The 15,408-nt window shown below is 49.6% G+C and overlaps 1 long non-coding RNA gene across 1 annotated transcript; it reads left to right on the top strand.

The window, feature by feature from the left end:
* On the top strand, positions 624-4,431 carry LOC110260144. The gene is made up of 3 exons (XR_002342994.1): positions 624-997; positions 2,690-2,947; positions 3,933-4,431. It is a non-coding gene; the product is annotated as an uncharacterized LOC110260144 (long non-coding RNA).

The following is a 15,408-nucleotide window of genomic DNA, read 5'->3' as shown; positions in this document are numbered from 1 at the left end:
GCCGGTACCTGCCTCTCCCAGAGCCCCTTGGAAGAAAGTGGCTCATTCTGCATCGTTTTTTTGTTTTTGTTTTTGTTTTTTTTCTGCGTAAAGGTGTTATGGCTGGTGCCATGCGCTCGGCAAAACCACCTCCTTGACCTGCTCCAGTGGATCCGACCAGGGGTTGGGGTCCCAGTTGATGGCAACCTCCCAGAGGCAGGTGGGAGGCAGGCTGGTCTCCTCTCTAACTGTTTGCCTAGAGACTCTGCCTGGTAGCGGGACTCTCTGTGGATGGTAGTTGGCTGGCCAAACAGGTAGCTTCCTGGGAAGAGGGTTGTTGGCATGGAAGCTTTTTCCTCAAGGCCACCGACTTTAATTCAGGCTCTCCAGCCCAGTCTGGAATCTCTGGTGGCAAAGCCCCCTTCATCTTCCCACGTCTCAGACCTGAAGGAATCTCCATCTCTCGCTTCCACAAAAACCACAGCCTGTGTCGCAGGAGAGGGCGGAGAGCCATGCATCACTCCCTCTTTGGCTTTCCCTCTGGCCACCCTTGTGGCCACTCCTCTGGGTGCCCCTCCTTCTTGAGCTGGGCAGGGTGCTCCCTGCCCTGGGGGCCTGGCCCAGCTGGCCACGTGCAGGGAATGGCCGGCATGCGGGCTGAACCCAACCCAGACTGGCACGTTTCCAGCTGGTAGATGAGTTCAGGGCTCTGCTGTCCTGTCTGCCCAGCCTCCCCCTGCCTGGGACACAGGGGCTGAGGGAAATGGGGCCGCCCCTCCCTCACACACACTCTTGCTTGACGGTGGAGGGGGGGGAGGCATTTGGCGCACAGGCTCCCTTCAGTGGGGTGGAATGAGCTGCACCAGGGAGATGGGCAAAAAATAGAAACACATTGCTGAGGCTGCAGGAAGTGTGCTGGGAGCAGGGGTCCCGAGAGGACAAGAAGGAGAGGCTTCCAGGATGGAGGAGGGACTGACCCGCTTGTCTGCAGCCAGCGACCTGCCCAGGCCAGCACTTGGTGAGTTGGGAGTTGTGCCAAGTTGGCCCTGGCCCCTCCCCGCCGCCTTCCCCCGCCTTTCAACACTTTCCCCTCCCCTCCCCTCCCCCTCTTTGGAAACCAGTGCCCTCCTGGTTCTGGAAACCACATGTTCCCTTCTCTGAAGGATAACTCAGATTTAAAATATTCTCATCCCACATCAGAGCGTGTGTCACTGTGCTGTGACTGCCCCGAAGCCTCCTGCCTGGAAGATTAGAGGCTGAAACACTCACCCACACCGAGAAACCGGGGTGGCTGGGGGCAGAGGGTGAGGAAGATGGCATGGATTAAAAGGAGCAGCCCCTGGGCTCCATCAAAAAGAAACGAAGCTCTTAGATGGGGTTGGACCTGTCCAATCAGGCAGGCAAAGTGCAGTCTCGCCTTCTCCACCAACACAAGAAGGGCTCTCCCAGGGTGGGAAGCTGGGGAGGGAAGCCTAGCGGTCAGTGTGACACAGGCCGCCCCCACCCCCAACCTCCTACCACCTTGGAAGGTGAGCCGTCTCCTCGAAGCAGAGGTGGGAAGACCCCTGAGCTGGGAGTCTGGGGCACTCTCAGTTCTGGCCCCCGGATGAGCCCTGGGACCTTGAGCAGGTCACCCACTGGGCCTCAGGGTCCCTACTGGTAAAAGGAGAATAATCAGAGGTGCTGTGTGCTCCACTGCGATTAAAAGACCTGAAAGATGCAGGCAGGTTGGATGTGGGACACAGTGAGGCGCTGGAAGAATTGGGAACGGGCGGCTAAAGAGCAGTCTGGGTGTGTGGCCTTGAAGGTGCTGCTTCCCCTCTCTGGGACCGAGGGTTGACCAGCCAAGCTCGAGTGAAGTTTGGTCCCTCTCATCACCGTCTTCATTTATCTTCACCTTTTTTTTCTCTCTCTTTACAGCCGCACCTGCAGCATATGGAGGTTCCCAGCTAGGTACAATTGGAGCTGCAGCGGCCAGCCTATGCCACAGCTCATGGCAACACCGGATCCTTAACCCACTAAGCAAGGGAAGGGATCGAACCCACATCCACATGGATACTAGTCGGGTTCTTAACCTGCTGAGCTGCAACGGGAGCTCCTCTTCACCCCTTTTAAGGGATCTTTCCTGAGGAAGATTCTGCCCGCAGTTTCTATGGCATCTCTCATAACAGTTCAGAGCTACCGCCCAGGGCCTTGTCCTGGACCCTGACCTCTGAGAGGGAGCCCAAGGCAGAGGGAGAGAGGCGGCTCCTACCCTTCGGGCCCCCGGTGTCTGGGTGTTGCTTCCCTTCCCTCCACACCCCCTGGCTCCCTGGGTGGGTTTTCCTGCCCTGGTCTCTGTGATTCCCTGACAGCCAGCTCCCCACACACGGGCGGTCCCCTGCCCTTGGGTCACTTCTGGCCAAGCCTGGTCTTGGATCCTATAGTCTGGGGCTCCCCCATGGGTTCTAGGAGCAGCCCCTGGAAGTTCAGTTCTAGGAAAGCCGCCTTCTCGCCCCCTGCCCAGGTCTGACAGAGCCCTGGCCTGTGCAGACATGCTGTCAGGGAAGGGTCTGGCTGTGGACCTCCTCCGGAGGTGAGCATGACTCACAGCCATCCACACTCTCCGGAAGGGCAGGCCACTCCCGGCCGATGATGCCATGTGGGATTTTCGGTCTTCATCTCCCCCTTCGCCTCCCCCTCGGTCTTGACTTCCTCCCCTTCCCAACAGCAATGCGGTGACTGAGAAAGGAGTAATGGAAAGTGCTGGTGATGTCCCACTGCTGGCCCATGGCCCTTTGCACTAAGAGGGGCCTTCCGAGGTCACACACCCACCCTCAGCCTCTAGGCCTGGCCACCCTCCACCCATCACACAGGCCACCCTGTCAGCTCAGACCCAGGGTCCTGAAACCTCCCAGAGGTGAGAGGGCATCCAGGTGAGACGGAGGGAGCACGCTGATGCCCGATGAGCCACACAGCGCTGGACGAGGTAGGGGTGGGGTGCTCAGAAGGCCCCTCTGTCTGCTGTGCCGCTCTTAAGGCCCCTCCTTCCTCAGGCCCTCCTTCCTGTCCCGGCCCACCTGCCTCAGGTACTCTCTGCATCTTCTGACCATGTCTCCCTCTGCATCCTTGTCACTTTGTCCCTGCTTCTTCTCTGTCTCTAGCTCCCTCTTCTCCTGTGTCTGTCTGTCCCCATCTCACTTGATGGCTTCACTATGTTCTCGGCTGCCTCTCCCACTGTGTCTCTCGGACCCTGCTGGCATGTCTCTGCCCCACTCATCTCCTTCTGACCATTTCTCTCACCCTCCTTCCCCTCCACGCCCCTCCCCTCTGCATTCATTGCTCTGGGTTTTGAAACTCACTTTGCATAAATCTCCTGAAAGGAAGGAAGGAAGGTAGGAGGGAAAGAGGGAGGGAAGGAGTAAGAAAAGAAAGAAAGGAAGGGAAGGGAAGGAGGGAGAGAGCAATAGAGAAAGAGATGGAAGTGAGGGGGTTTCTATGGTAGTTCAGCACAAATGAATCTGACCAGCATCCATGAGGATGCAGGTTCAATCCCTGGCCTTGCTCAGTAGGTTGGGGATCTGGCGTTGCCGTGAGCTGTGGTATAGATCACAGACGTGGCTCAGATCCCACGTTGCTGTGGCTGAGGTGCAGGCCGGCAGCTACAGCCCAATTCAACCCCTAGCCTGGGAAATTCCATATGTCACAGGTACAGCCCTAAAAGGAGAAAGAAAGAAGGAAAGAAGGGAAGGAAGGAAGGAAGGGAAAAAAAGGAAAAATGAATGAAAGAAAGAAAGGGAAAGAAAGAAAGAGAGGAGGGAGGGAGGAAAGAAAGAAGGAAGGAAGGAAAGAAAGAAAAAGGAAAGAAGAGGCACCAGTTCATTTTTATCAGTGCAATGAAACCCTGGTGACTTTAGAATTTGGCCACAGGGCCTGCTCTGCTCCCTGCTGCAGCTTTTCCTCTGTTCCTCCAGGACAGCTTGTGTTGGGGGACCCTCTCTGTGTACCAGTCAGAGACGCCAGCTCCAGTGCAGCTCCCAACTGATTCCTCTATCAGGTCAGAGCAGAAACACACCAGCCACAATACACGCCCCAAAGGCACAGCCAAGCATCAGGACAGAACAGGATCCCACAGGGGCCAGGGTGTGTTTTCAAGTGGAGTAAGGTATTTATTATGGACTGAATGTGTTCCCTCCAAATTCATATGTTGAAGCCTTAATCCCCAGTGTATTTGGAGGTGGGGCTTTGGGGCAGTTAGCAGGTTTTGGTGGGTGGGTGTGCTCCCGTGGATTAGTGCCCTTACAAGAAGAGGAAGAGAGACCAGAGCTATTTCTCTCTGCCATGAGTGGATGTGGCAAGAAGGTGACCGCCTACAAGCCAGGAAGAGAGCCCTCACCAGGAATGGAGTCAGCAGCATCTGGATCTTGGACTTTCCAGCCACCATTCTATGAGAAATAAATGTCTCTCGTCTAAGGCACCTGGTCTATGGTATTTTGTTATGGCAGCCAGAGCTGATTAAGACACTGCCCTCTATGGGGAGACAGCAGCAGCCTGGTCAGACCTGGACCAAGGCCAATCCCATCTGTGCTCTCTGCCCTCACCTTGGCTTTCATAGCCTCTGGCTTCTGCCACACATGCTCCAGCAGGGATGTGAAGGAGGCCCCCTGTCCCCAGGGCTGGGCCTGCCTGAGGGCTGGCCTCCAACCCAGGAGCCTGGGAGCCTCACTGACTTGACTACAGAGGGCATGAAAGGCCCAGGACTGGCCCCTGGGTTAGCACAGGATACTGACCCGCTCTGCTCCTTTTGTGGGGAGAAGAAAGGAAACAGGCACTAGGACATACCCACCATTCTCTCATCACTCTCCTGCACCCTAGGAGCATCTGCGTGCTTTTTCCATGCTCAAAGGCTCCAGTCCCCAAGCTCGCATGTCCTCGGCTCACCATCCACATTCCCCACCCACATAAGACCATCACATTTGGGGAGCTGCCCGGAGAGTGCAGGGCAAATTCCTCCTCCTCCCAGTCGAAACTTAGGCCTGTGTCATGGTCATGGCAGCTACTGCTTTTTGAACATCTAAACTGTACAGACACCTACAGTTCACTACGAACTTCCTCCTGCTACATCATTTCACTGGATCCTCACAACAGGATTATCTCTGTGCATCTCTAGGGGACACCAAGGCTCTGGAGGTTAAGTGACCCCACACTGATTACAGTGAACGCAGGGTTGACCCCCTGCTCCCAGGGCTGTTCCCTGGCTAGCTAGCCTCCTGACACAAAGCCCTGCTTGGCCAAGACAACCCTATTAACCCAGAGGCACACAGAGTGCCTTCCTGCCTTTGAGCCTTTGTTTGGTCATTCCCTTGCCAAAAACGCTCTTACCCATTCTTCCTGCTCATTTAAATCACACTCATCTTGGGAGTTCCCATTGTGGATCAGTAGGTTAAGAACCTGACTAGTATCCATGAGGACAAGGGTTCGATCCCTGGCCTCACTCAGTGGGTTAAGGATCTGGTGTTGCCATGAGCTGTGGTGTAGGTCACAGACGCAGCTCATATCCCACGTTGCTGTGGCTGTGGTGTAGGCTGGAGGCTAAAGCTCAATTTGACCCCTAGCCCAGGAACTTCCATATGCTGCAGGGGCAGCCCTAAAAAAAAAAAAAAAAAAAATCATGCTCACCTTTCACAGCCCTGCCCCTGCCCCATCTCCACCTGAAGACCTTCCATTGCCGTCATGGAACCCACTTGTACTCAGCACCATGGAGTTTAATGAGTACAGTAGAGCCTGCTATTTGTGCCTCAGCATTCATTTTCCCCTTCTTCCTTGGTAATGGAACCCTTAAATTTTAGTGGGGTACATGGCTGCCTGGATGATAGCTTGTATTTCCCAGTTTCTATGTGGTTAAATGTAGTCAGGTTCTTGCCAATGGATATAAACAGGGTGTCATTTATGATTTTGGAGGAAGGATTCATAAAAATAGAGATGTCCTTTTTCTTCCCTCCTTTCCTACTTTCTGCCAGCTGGAATGTGGACGTGATGGCTGGAGCTCAAGCAGCCATATGCGGGCCATATGATGGATGCCAAGTTTGTGGTTGGCAAAGCAGCATGACTCAAGGAACCTAAAATCCTGATGATCATGGAGCTACACTACAATCACTAGGCTATTTACTTCCATACTTTGTTTATCTGCAGGGTTAGCAGACTTCCATTTTGTTTAAGCCATTATTATTTTGAGTGTTCTATCATTAGAGCCAAACAAAATCCTACTTGGTACAAAGCAACTACTAACAATTTTGTATTGAGCACCCGGAAAGAAAGGAATTTTATTTTTTTATTTTTTTGGTCTTTTTTTCTTAGGGCTGCACCCGCAGCATACAGAGGTTACCAGGCTAGGGGTCAAATTGGAGCTGCAGCTGCTGGCCTATACCACAGCCATAGCAATGTCAGATCCAAGCCACGTCTGTGACCTACACCACAGCTCTTGGCAATGTTGGATCCTTAACTCACTGAGTGAAGCCAGAGATTGAACAACTGGACCAGGCACTGAAGATTCAGTAGTAAGACAAACTCTTTTTCTGCAACACATTGACTGTCTATTGGGAGAAAAATACAAGTAAATGAAAATAACTTGCAATGTGATAATAATGCTTTATCATCATTTTAAGATGGCTTCATTTGTATGAAACACTGTTTTTTATGTACCATCAAGAAAAGTAACACTGCCATTCAACTGAGACAGGATGCCTTAGTAATTGTCCCATGTGACGCATGAACCAGTCACACCAACTTCCCATTACTTTGAAATATTTTATTATCTATGCCAAGGGGTTTCATAATATCTCCAGCCTTCAGTTGCCTTGCTTCAAATGTGGCAGTCCATCGTTCGCGAAGTATCTCATTAACAAAATATAACACAGCTTCATCTATTTGTATCTGCCTTTCTGTCCCATAAAGCACTTGGTTGTTGCTTTGGAAGAAGCACAGACTATGGGGATTCCTCTGATGATGAATATCTGCTTCGTTTATATTGCATTTTTGCCTTGTCACTCTGTTTCATGTCTTTCTTTGCACTCAACATTTCATTCCTCTGCTGAATCACAGCATTCTTTTCCGTTTTTTGTTTTTTTGTTTTTCTCTTTTTTCCTTTTAGGGTCACACCCAAGGCATATGGAGGTTCCCAGGCTAGGGGTCCAATCAGAGCCACAGCCGCCAGGCTATGCCACAGCCACAGCAATGCCAGATCCGAGCCACATCTGCAAACTACACCACAGCTCACGGCAACACCAGATCCTTAACCCACTAAGCAAGGCCAGGGATGGAACCCGCAACCTCATGGTTCCTAGTTGGATTTGTTTCCTCTGCGCCACGATGGGAACTCCTGAATCATGACATTCTTAAAAGCAGTTTGAATGATAGTTAAACTCAATAGATAAAATTTTAAGAATGCATAAAATTCTACTAAAGAACAATTGCCAAGTTCATACTCAAGCAAGCAGTGATAATGATATGGGGCTGAGAAACAGTGATTATGAGATGCTTTTGATTGTAAGCACAGCTCCATCTCAGATGTGAAGATGTGGGTTGGGGGGAGTACATCTCGAGGCTGAACAGGGAGGAATGGGGAATGACTGCTTAATAAGTATGGGGTTTCCAGAGTTCCTGTCATGGTACAGTGGAACCAAATCCAACTAGGAACCATGAGGCTGTGGATCCGATCCCTGGCCTTATTCAGTGGGTTAAGGATCCAGCATTGCTGTGAGCTATGGTGTAGTCGCAGACACGAATCAGATCCCGAGTTGCTGTGGCTATGGCGTAGGCCAGCAGCAGTGGCTCCGATTAGACCCCTAGCCTGGGAACCTCCATATGTCATGGGTGCGGCCCTAAAAAGCAAAAATTATATAAATAAAAATAAGTATGGGGTTTCCTTTTGGGGTGATGAAAATGTGCTAGAAATAGATAATGACGATGGCTGCACACACTGTGAATGGAATAAATGCCACTGGATTGGTGTCTTTTTAAGTGATTAAAACAGTAAGTTTTACATTATGTAAATGTTACCACAATACAGAAAAAGTCTTATATTTGATGAAAATGGTAGCTGCTTTTATTTAGAAATTCCAAACACTTGTTCTAAGTACATTATATCCATAAGCAATGAAATCCTGCCAATAACTCTCTACCATAGCTAATAATAATCACTAACACTGACCATGGACATGTCAGTGACTCAGAGGCTTACAGGCACCAGTTCACTTATCCCTCACAACCCTATAAAGTTCAGTCACTTCTGCCATAATGTTTGTTTTGAAATACAAATTTGTTCCCATACGTGTGGGATATGAGGGAATAATGTGAGCATAATGCAAGTTTCCCTTTTGCTCATACATGACTTGGTCCATGAGAAATACTAGGTCTGGGCTGGCAACCACAGCCCTATGGCCAGCTGCCTATTTTTATATATAAAGCTTTATCGGACACTGGACACTCATTACTGCTAGACTATGGGTGCCTCCATGCCACAACAGCAGAGTTGGATCACTGCCACAGAGACCATAAGGCACTGCAAAGCTCAAAGTATTAATTATCTGGCCTTTTAAAAGTTTGCTGAGCCCTGTGTTCTGTGAACCCAGAAAACTACACTCAGCTGAATGGAGCCACAGAGACAAAACATGTTGGTTCTTCAGTAAGAAAGACTGTCATTGTTTGCAGGCAACATGACACTATACATGAAAATCCTAAAGATACTACAAATCCTAACAAAACCAACGATTCAACTGAAAAATGGGCAAAAGACCTGAATAGACATCTCTCCAAAGAAGATATACAGATGGCCAACAAGCACATGCTCAACAACACCGATCACTAGAAAAATGCAAAAAGAGGCAAAAGACCTGAACTCTGCAAACTATAAGACACTGATGAGGGAAACTGAAGATGACACAAACAGATGGAAAGAAACACCATGCTCTTGGACTGGAAGAATCAATATTGTCAAAATGACTATACCACCCAGAGCCATCTAAAAATTCAGTGCAATCCCTATCAAACTACTAATGGCATTTTTCACAGAACTAGAAAAAAAATATTTTAATTTGTGTGGAAACACAAAAGACCCTGAATAGCCAAAGCAATCTTAAGAAAGAAAAGTGGAGCTGGAGGAATCAGGCTCCCTGACTTCAGACTATACTACGAAGCTTCAGTCATCAAAATAGTACAGTACTGGCACAAAAACAAAAATACAGATCAATGAGACGGAACAGAAAGTCCAGAAATAAACCCACACACCTATGATCAATTAACCTACAACAAAGGAGATAAGAATACACAATGGAGAAAAGACAGTCTTTTCAATAAGTGTTGCTGGAAAAACTGGGCAGCTACATGTAAAATAATGAAAGTAAAACATTCTTTTACACCATGCACAAAAATAAACTCAAAATGGATTAAAGACCTACATGTAAGCCCAGACACTATGAAACTCCTAGAGGAAGATATAAGCAGACCACTTTTGACATAAATTGCATTGCAGTAATATGTTTTGGATCCACCTCCCAGAGTAATGAAAACTAAAACAAAAATAAACAAATGGGACCTAATTAAACTTAAAAGCTTTGCGCAGCAAGAGAAAACACAAAAAAATAATGAAAAGGAGTTCCTGCTGTGGCACAGTGGATTAAGAATCCGACTGCAGAGCTCAGGTTGCTGCAAAGGTACAGGTTCAATCCCTGGCCTGGGAACTTTCATATGCCATGGGTGTGGTCATAAAAACAAAATAAATCAAAAAGACAACCCCCAGAATGGGAGAAAATATTTGCAAATGAAGTGACCGACAAGAGATTAATCTCCAGGAGTTCCCATTGTGGCTCAGTGGTTAATGAACCTGACTAGTGTCCATGAGGACTCAGGTTTGGTCCTGGCCTCGCTCAGTGGGTTAAGGATCTGGTGTTGCTGTGGCTGTGGTGTAGGCCAGCAGCTACAGCTCTCACTGGACCCCTGCCTGGGACTCTCCATATGGTGTGGGTGTGGGCCACCCCCCAAATAAGAGATTAATCTGCAAAATATATAAACATCTCAGTTTTATATAAAAAATCAAATGACCCCATCAAAAAATGGTCAGAATATCTAAATGGGCAGTTCTCCAAAGAAGACATACATATGGCGAAAAAAAAATATATATATATACATATATATACACACACACATATCTGAAAAGATGCTCATCATCACTAATCATTACACAAATGCAAATCAACACTACAATGAGGTATCACCTCACACCAGTCAGAATGGTCATCATCAAAAAGTCTACAACCAACAAATGCTAGAAATGGTGCAGAGAAAAGGGAACCCTCCTACACTCTTGGTGGGAATGTAGGTTGGTACAGCCACTATAGGAACCGTATGGAGGTTCCTTTAAAAAAATATATGGAGCTCCCGTCGTGGCTCAGTGGTTAACGAATCCGACTAGGAACCATGAGGTTGTGGGTTCGATCCCTGGCCTTGCTCAGTGGGTTAAAGATCCAGCGCTGCCGTGAGCTGTGGTGTAGGTTGCAGACACGTTGGATCCTGTGTTGCTGTGGCTCTGGTGTAGGCTGGTGGCTACAGCCCCGATTGGACCCCTGGCCTGGGAACCTCCATAAGCCACGGGAGCAGCCCTAGAAATGGCAAAAAGACAAAAAAAAAAAAAAAAGCTAAATATAGAACTACCATATGATTCAGCAATCCCATTCCTGGGCATATAACAAGAAAAAAAACAATAATTCAAAAAGATTCATGCGGAGTTCCCGTCCTGGCTCAGCAGTTAATGAATCTGATTAGCATCCATGAGGATGCAGGTTTGATCCCTGGCCTCACTCAGTGGGCCTGGGATCTGGTATTACCATGAGCTGTGGTGTGGGTTGCAGACATGGCTCGGATCCTGCATTGCTGTGGCTATGGTATAAGCCAACAGCTACAGCTCCTATCCGACCCCTAGCCTGGGAACTTCCACATGCCATGGGTGCGGCCCTAAAAAGAAAAAAACAAAAGATTCACAGACCCCTATGTTCAGAGCAGCATTAGTCACAATAGACAAGACATGAAAGCAACCTAAATGTCCACTGGCAGATGAATGGATTAAGAAGATGTGATACATATATACAATGGAATACTATTCAGCCATAAAAAGAATGGCATAATGTCATCTACAGCAACATAGGTGCAACTAGAGATTCTCATACTAAGTGAAGTCAGACAGAGAAAGACAAGTATCACATGAGATAACTAATATGTGGAATTTAATTAGAAATGATACAAAAGAACTTATTCACAAAGCAGAAACAGATACAAAGATTTTGAAACCAAACTTGAGGTCACCAAAGGGGAAAGGTGAGGGGAGGGATGGATTGGGAGATTCGGAACTGGCATATACACACTACGATATACAAAATGAACAGGTAACAAGGACCTACCGTACCACACCGGGACATCTATTCAGTGCTCTGTGACCGCCGATATGGAGAAAGACTCCGTATATGCATGGCTGATGCACATTGCTGTTCACGAGAAGCTAACACAACATTGTTAAATCACCTCTACCATAAATTTTTTTTAAAGATGGTAACTAGTCAGCTACAATGCAGGGCAGAGAGGGGACCGTGATGCACACAGGAGGGCCATCAGGACTGAGAGTATTTGGAAGGCTTCCCCGTGGCACTGAAGCACCCTGAACCCCGAGGTTAGATTTCAGGGTCAGGGACGGACAGAGGCCCAGAGGCAGGAGTGGCTCCAGGGTCCTTTGGGTCCCACCTCTGCCCTCCTGGGGCTGCATTTCCCTGTGCCTCTGCTCCTGAATGGGAGGTGCCTTCTGGGTCCCGGTTGATCCCCAGAGCCCCCAGCCTTCCTCAGAGTTGGCCCCAGGGTCCCAGCAGAAAGCAGCAAAGTGTCCGATGAGACCATTTGGATTTGGAGAACAAGAGTGTTCCAACGACTCCTGACTATGCTGACCCTCAGCCAGGCTCTAACTTCCCCAAATGTGTAAGCCCCTTTTCTCCATCATTTTTTAATTTCATTTTAGACACCAGGAACTGAAACCAGAGAGAGAGAGAGGGAGCTGTTAGCAGAGACAGGAAATCAATGCCAATGTCCTGTGTGGTCTTAACTTTCTGGGATTCCTATTGTGACTCAGTGGTTAAGGAACCCAACTAGTATCCATGAGGACAGGGGTTCGATCCCTGGCCCCTCTCAGTGGGTTAAGGATCCGGTATTGCCATGAGCTGTGGTCACAGACTTGGCTCGGATCTGGCGTGGCTGTGGCTGTGATGTAGGCAGGTGGCCGTAGTTCCAATTCGACCCCTAGCCTGAGAACTTCCATATGCCATCGGCTGAGGATATGGCCCTAAAAAGACAAAACAAAAACAAAAACTTGCTGTGATTCAATTAAGCTCACTGAGTTAGAATCTCCCGAGCAGCAGCTGAGAGTCCAGCCCCGTGCTGGGTGGGGGGACTCTATTCAACCCCCAAGAGACCCTCTCTGCTCTGTCCCATGGGATGCATCCGTGCATCCTTTCTCCCAGAAGACTCAGGAACTTTAGACTGATCTCAACACAGCTGCCTCTCCTTCGGCTTGTCCACTAGACCCTTCAGGTTTCTTAGGTGGGATTCAGTCACCAGCCCACGGGCCCCATCGTGCAGGGATCCCATCCTCAGCCCCCTAAGAAGCTCTGACGAAGCCCCCTTATTAGCTGATGTGAGAGGCAGGCGCCATCCACTCCTCCTTCTCAGCATTCAGTAAATAAATTCTTTCCCCTGATTCCTCTCCAAGAATCTGACCCTCAACCACAAAAAGAGCTGTAAGATTAGTAAAGTTTTTAAATATCTTTTAATTTGCCTTCTACTGCAGTGACTCTGGGAATAGATACCTATCGTCTTAAGATCTCGGCAGAAACTTCCATTGTGACATCCCATTTCACCCCCTCCCCAGGCCTGAGGAATTGGAGACCAAAGAGCCCTTCACAGATAGCCTCCCCGACTGACCAGTCAGACCCTCCCCAGGAGAGAGAGGCCTTCAGGCTTGGTCCCCAGCCACATCCTGCCTGCTCTGGGGCCAGTCCCACTGGTAGCAGAACCCTAGGCCGTGTGGCGGAAAGAGGCCCGGGGGACCTGGTGTGTTGTCACTTCCTCCATCTGTGACCTTCTACAAGCTATGGACTTCACCGACGTGCATTTTCCTCACCATAAAATGGACAGAAAAATAACAATAATGCAGTCCTGGTTTCCCAGAGCCACTGTCAGAATTGCATGTCGAGGGGAACCCCAGTGGATCCAATGAATTCATTCAGCTCCCGGACAGTAAGCCGTAATTGAAGCCTCCTGGGTACCCCGGGGCTCTGGCTTAGGCGGGGTGGGAGGCAGGGAGAGTATGGGGGTCTTGCTTGCCATCCAGTTGGGCAGACAAAAGGCACATGGCTGAAGACAGAAATAACAGCTAGCCCACGCCACGTAACAGCTACGGGGACTATTCAAGGCTGGCCATGGATCCCTAGTCAAATCAGCAGCTCCCTGTGACTCCAGAGGAATTGGGAAGAAATACATAATGCTGATTTGGGACAGCCTCTTAGAGGGGGTAGGCCTGGGGCAGGACCCCGACAGGAAGTAAGATTGGACTGGGGTTGGGGGATGGGGAAGAGGAGGGAACTCTCTCCCCAAGGCCTCCCTGTGCAGAAGGCTCTGGAGTGCAGGGTAAACAGAATCACTCACTTGCCTCGTGTGACTAGACATTTTAGACTCACAAACCAGCTGGCAAAAGAATGTAGGGGCTGATGGTTCTGAACCTTGGCTGCTCACTGGAATCACCTGGGGTTCTTTTAAGAACTACTAATGCTTGCGTCCTAACCCAGACACTCCCAAATAATTGCTTTGGGGGTTGGTCTGGATCCTGGGATTTTATTTATATATTTATATATTTATATATTTATTTATTTACTTTGCATTTTAGGGCCGCACCTGTGGCATATGGAGTTTCCAGGCTAGGGCTGAAATCGGAGCTACAGCTGCTGGCCTACACCACAGCCACAGCAATGCCAGATCCAAGCAGCACCTGCAACCTACACCACAGCTCACGGCAACACCAGATCCTTAACCCACTGAGTGAGGCCAGGGATCGAACACATCCTCATGGATGCTAGTGGGGCTCATTAACCACTGAGACACGAAGGGATCTCCCAGGCACTGGGATTTTTAAAGTATCTCAGGAGATTCTGATTTGCAGCCAGGGCGGTGAACCACTGCTAGCCTCACAAACCTCAGAGGGAGCGGTATGGCTTCTGCTTTAAAAAAAAAAAAAGCTTGAAGAGAAAGCAACTTTATTTTTAAATGCCAAACTGCCAGGGTAGGGTGGTGGTGTCAAATTTCCGCACTACCTTTGCCTGCCTCCAGCCACTGCCCCCACATTCTTGCAGCTGCTCCAATAAAGCCAAGCTCTTGCTCAGAATGCTTCTTTCCCTTCCTGGAAAATTCTATGCCCAGGAAACTCCAGCTTGACTGTGGAGGCATCTTGTTCTCAGGGCTCTTCTGTGCTTGTCAAAGTGCTCGGAGCCCCCAGCAGCATGAAGTTTTGCTCAAAGGTCATAGGGGAAAAAAACAAAAAAACAAACAAACAAAAAACCCAAAGGTCATCAGGTAACAAAGAATTTTCCAGAGGGTGGGAGCTCCCCAAGGAGGCTGCAGCAGAGGACAAGTGGAAAGGGTGCTGGATGTGGGGGCCAGGATACCCCCACCCAAGTTCTGACACTGCCACTAACTGGCTCCTCCCTCTGAGCCTCAACATCCACATCTGTGAAATGGGGGTGGTCCTGGTGACCCCCAAGCTTCCTCCTCCCCCTGGCCCTCGGAGATGTCAGAAGCGGCTCCAAGCTGAATACAGCTGCGCCCGAGGGCAGCTCACCTCCGGGCTCTGCTTCCTGGGGCCTCCGCCAAGCCCTGGGCTTCCTGCCTGGCGAACCACGGGCACAACGGGCCTTCACAGAGTCTCCATGTGGTTTTCCTGGGGAGCAGGTCGAGGAGGTGGGGAGCCTCGCAGAGCTAACACAAGGCTTCGTCTGTGTCCAGCTGAGGGAGGGTGGACTGAGCAGCCTACGAAGACTCTACCTTGCCTCTGGATTTTTCCATGGCCTTTTTCAGAACCTTTCATTTGATCATCAAAGAACCCTGTGGCAGGAGAGACCAGTAAGGACCACCAGCTGCATTTCACACCTGAGGGAGCCGAGGAGCTGAGGTGCAGTGAGGCAAGGTGATGCTGGAGCATGCAGTACACCAGAGCGGTCAAGGGCAAGTGCTACCCACCACTTGACCTTTCAAAGCCTCAATTTTCTCACCCAAGAAAGTAAATACTCTTAACTGCTCTGGTAGCCCTGCCCAGGCTCCATGGTGAGGGAGGCTCGGTGTCCCCTTTGAGCAGGAGGTGGGACCCAA

The sequence above is a fragment of the Sus scrofa genome, chromosome 3 (genome assembly GCF_000003025.6).
Source record: "Sus scrofa isolate TJ Tabasco breed Duroc chromosome 3, Sscrofa11.1, whole genome shotgun sequence".
NCBI classification, from domain to species: domain Eukaryota; kingdom Metazoa; phylum Chordata; class Mammalia; order Artiodactyla; family Suidae; genus Sus; species Sus scrofa.
Note: the sequence above shows the minus strand (reverse complement) of the source record. Positions and strands in the feature narration are given on the sequence as shown.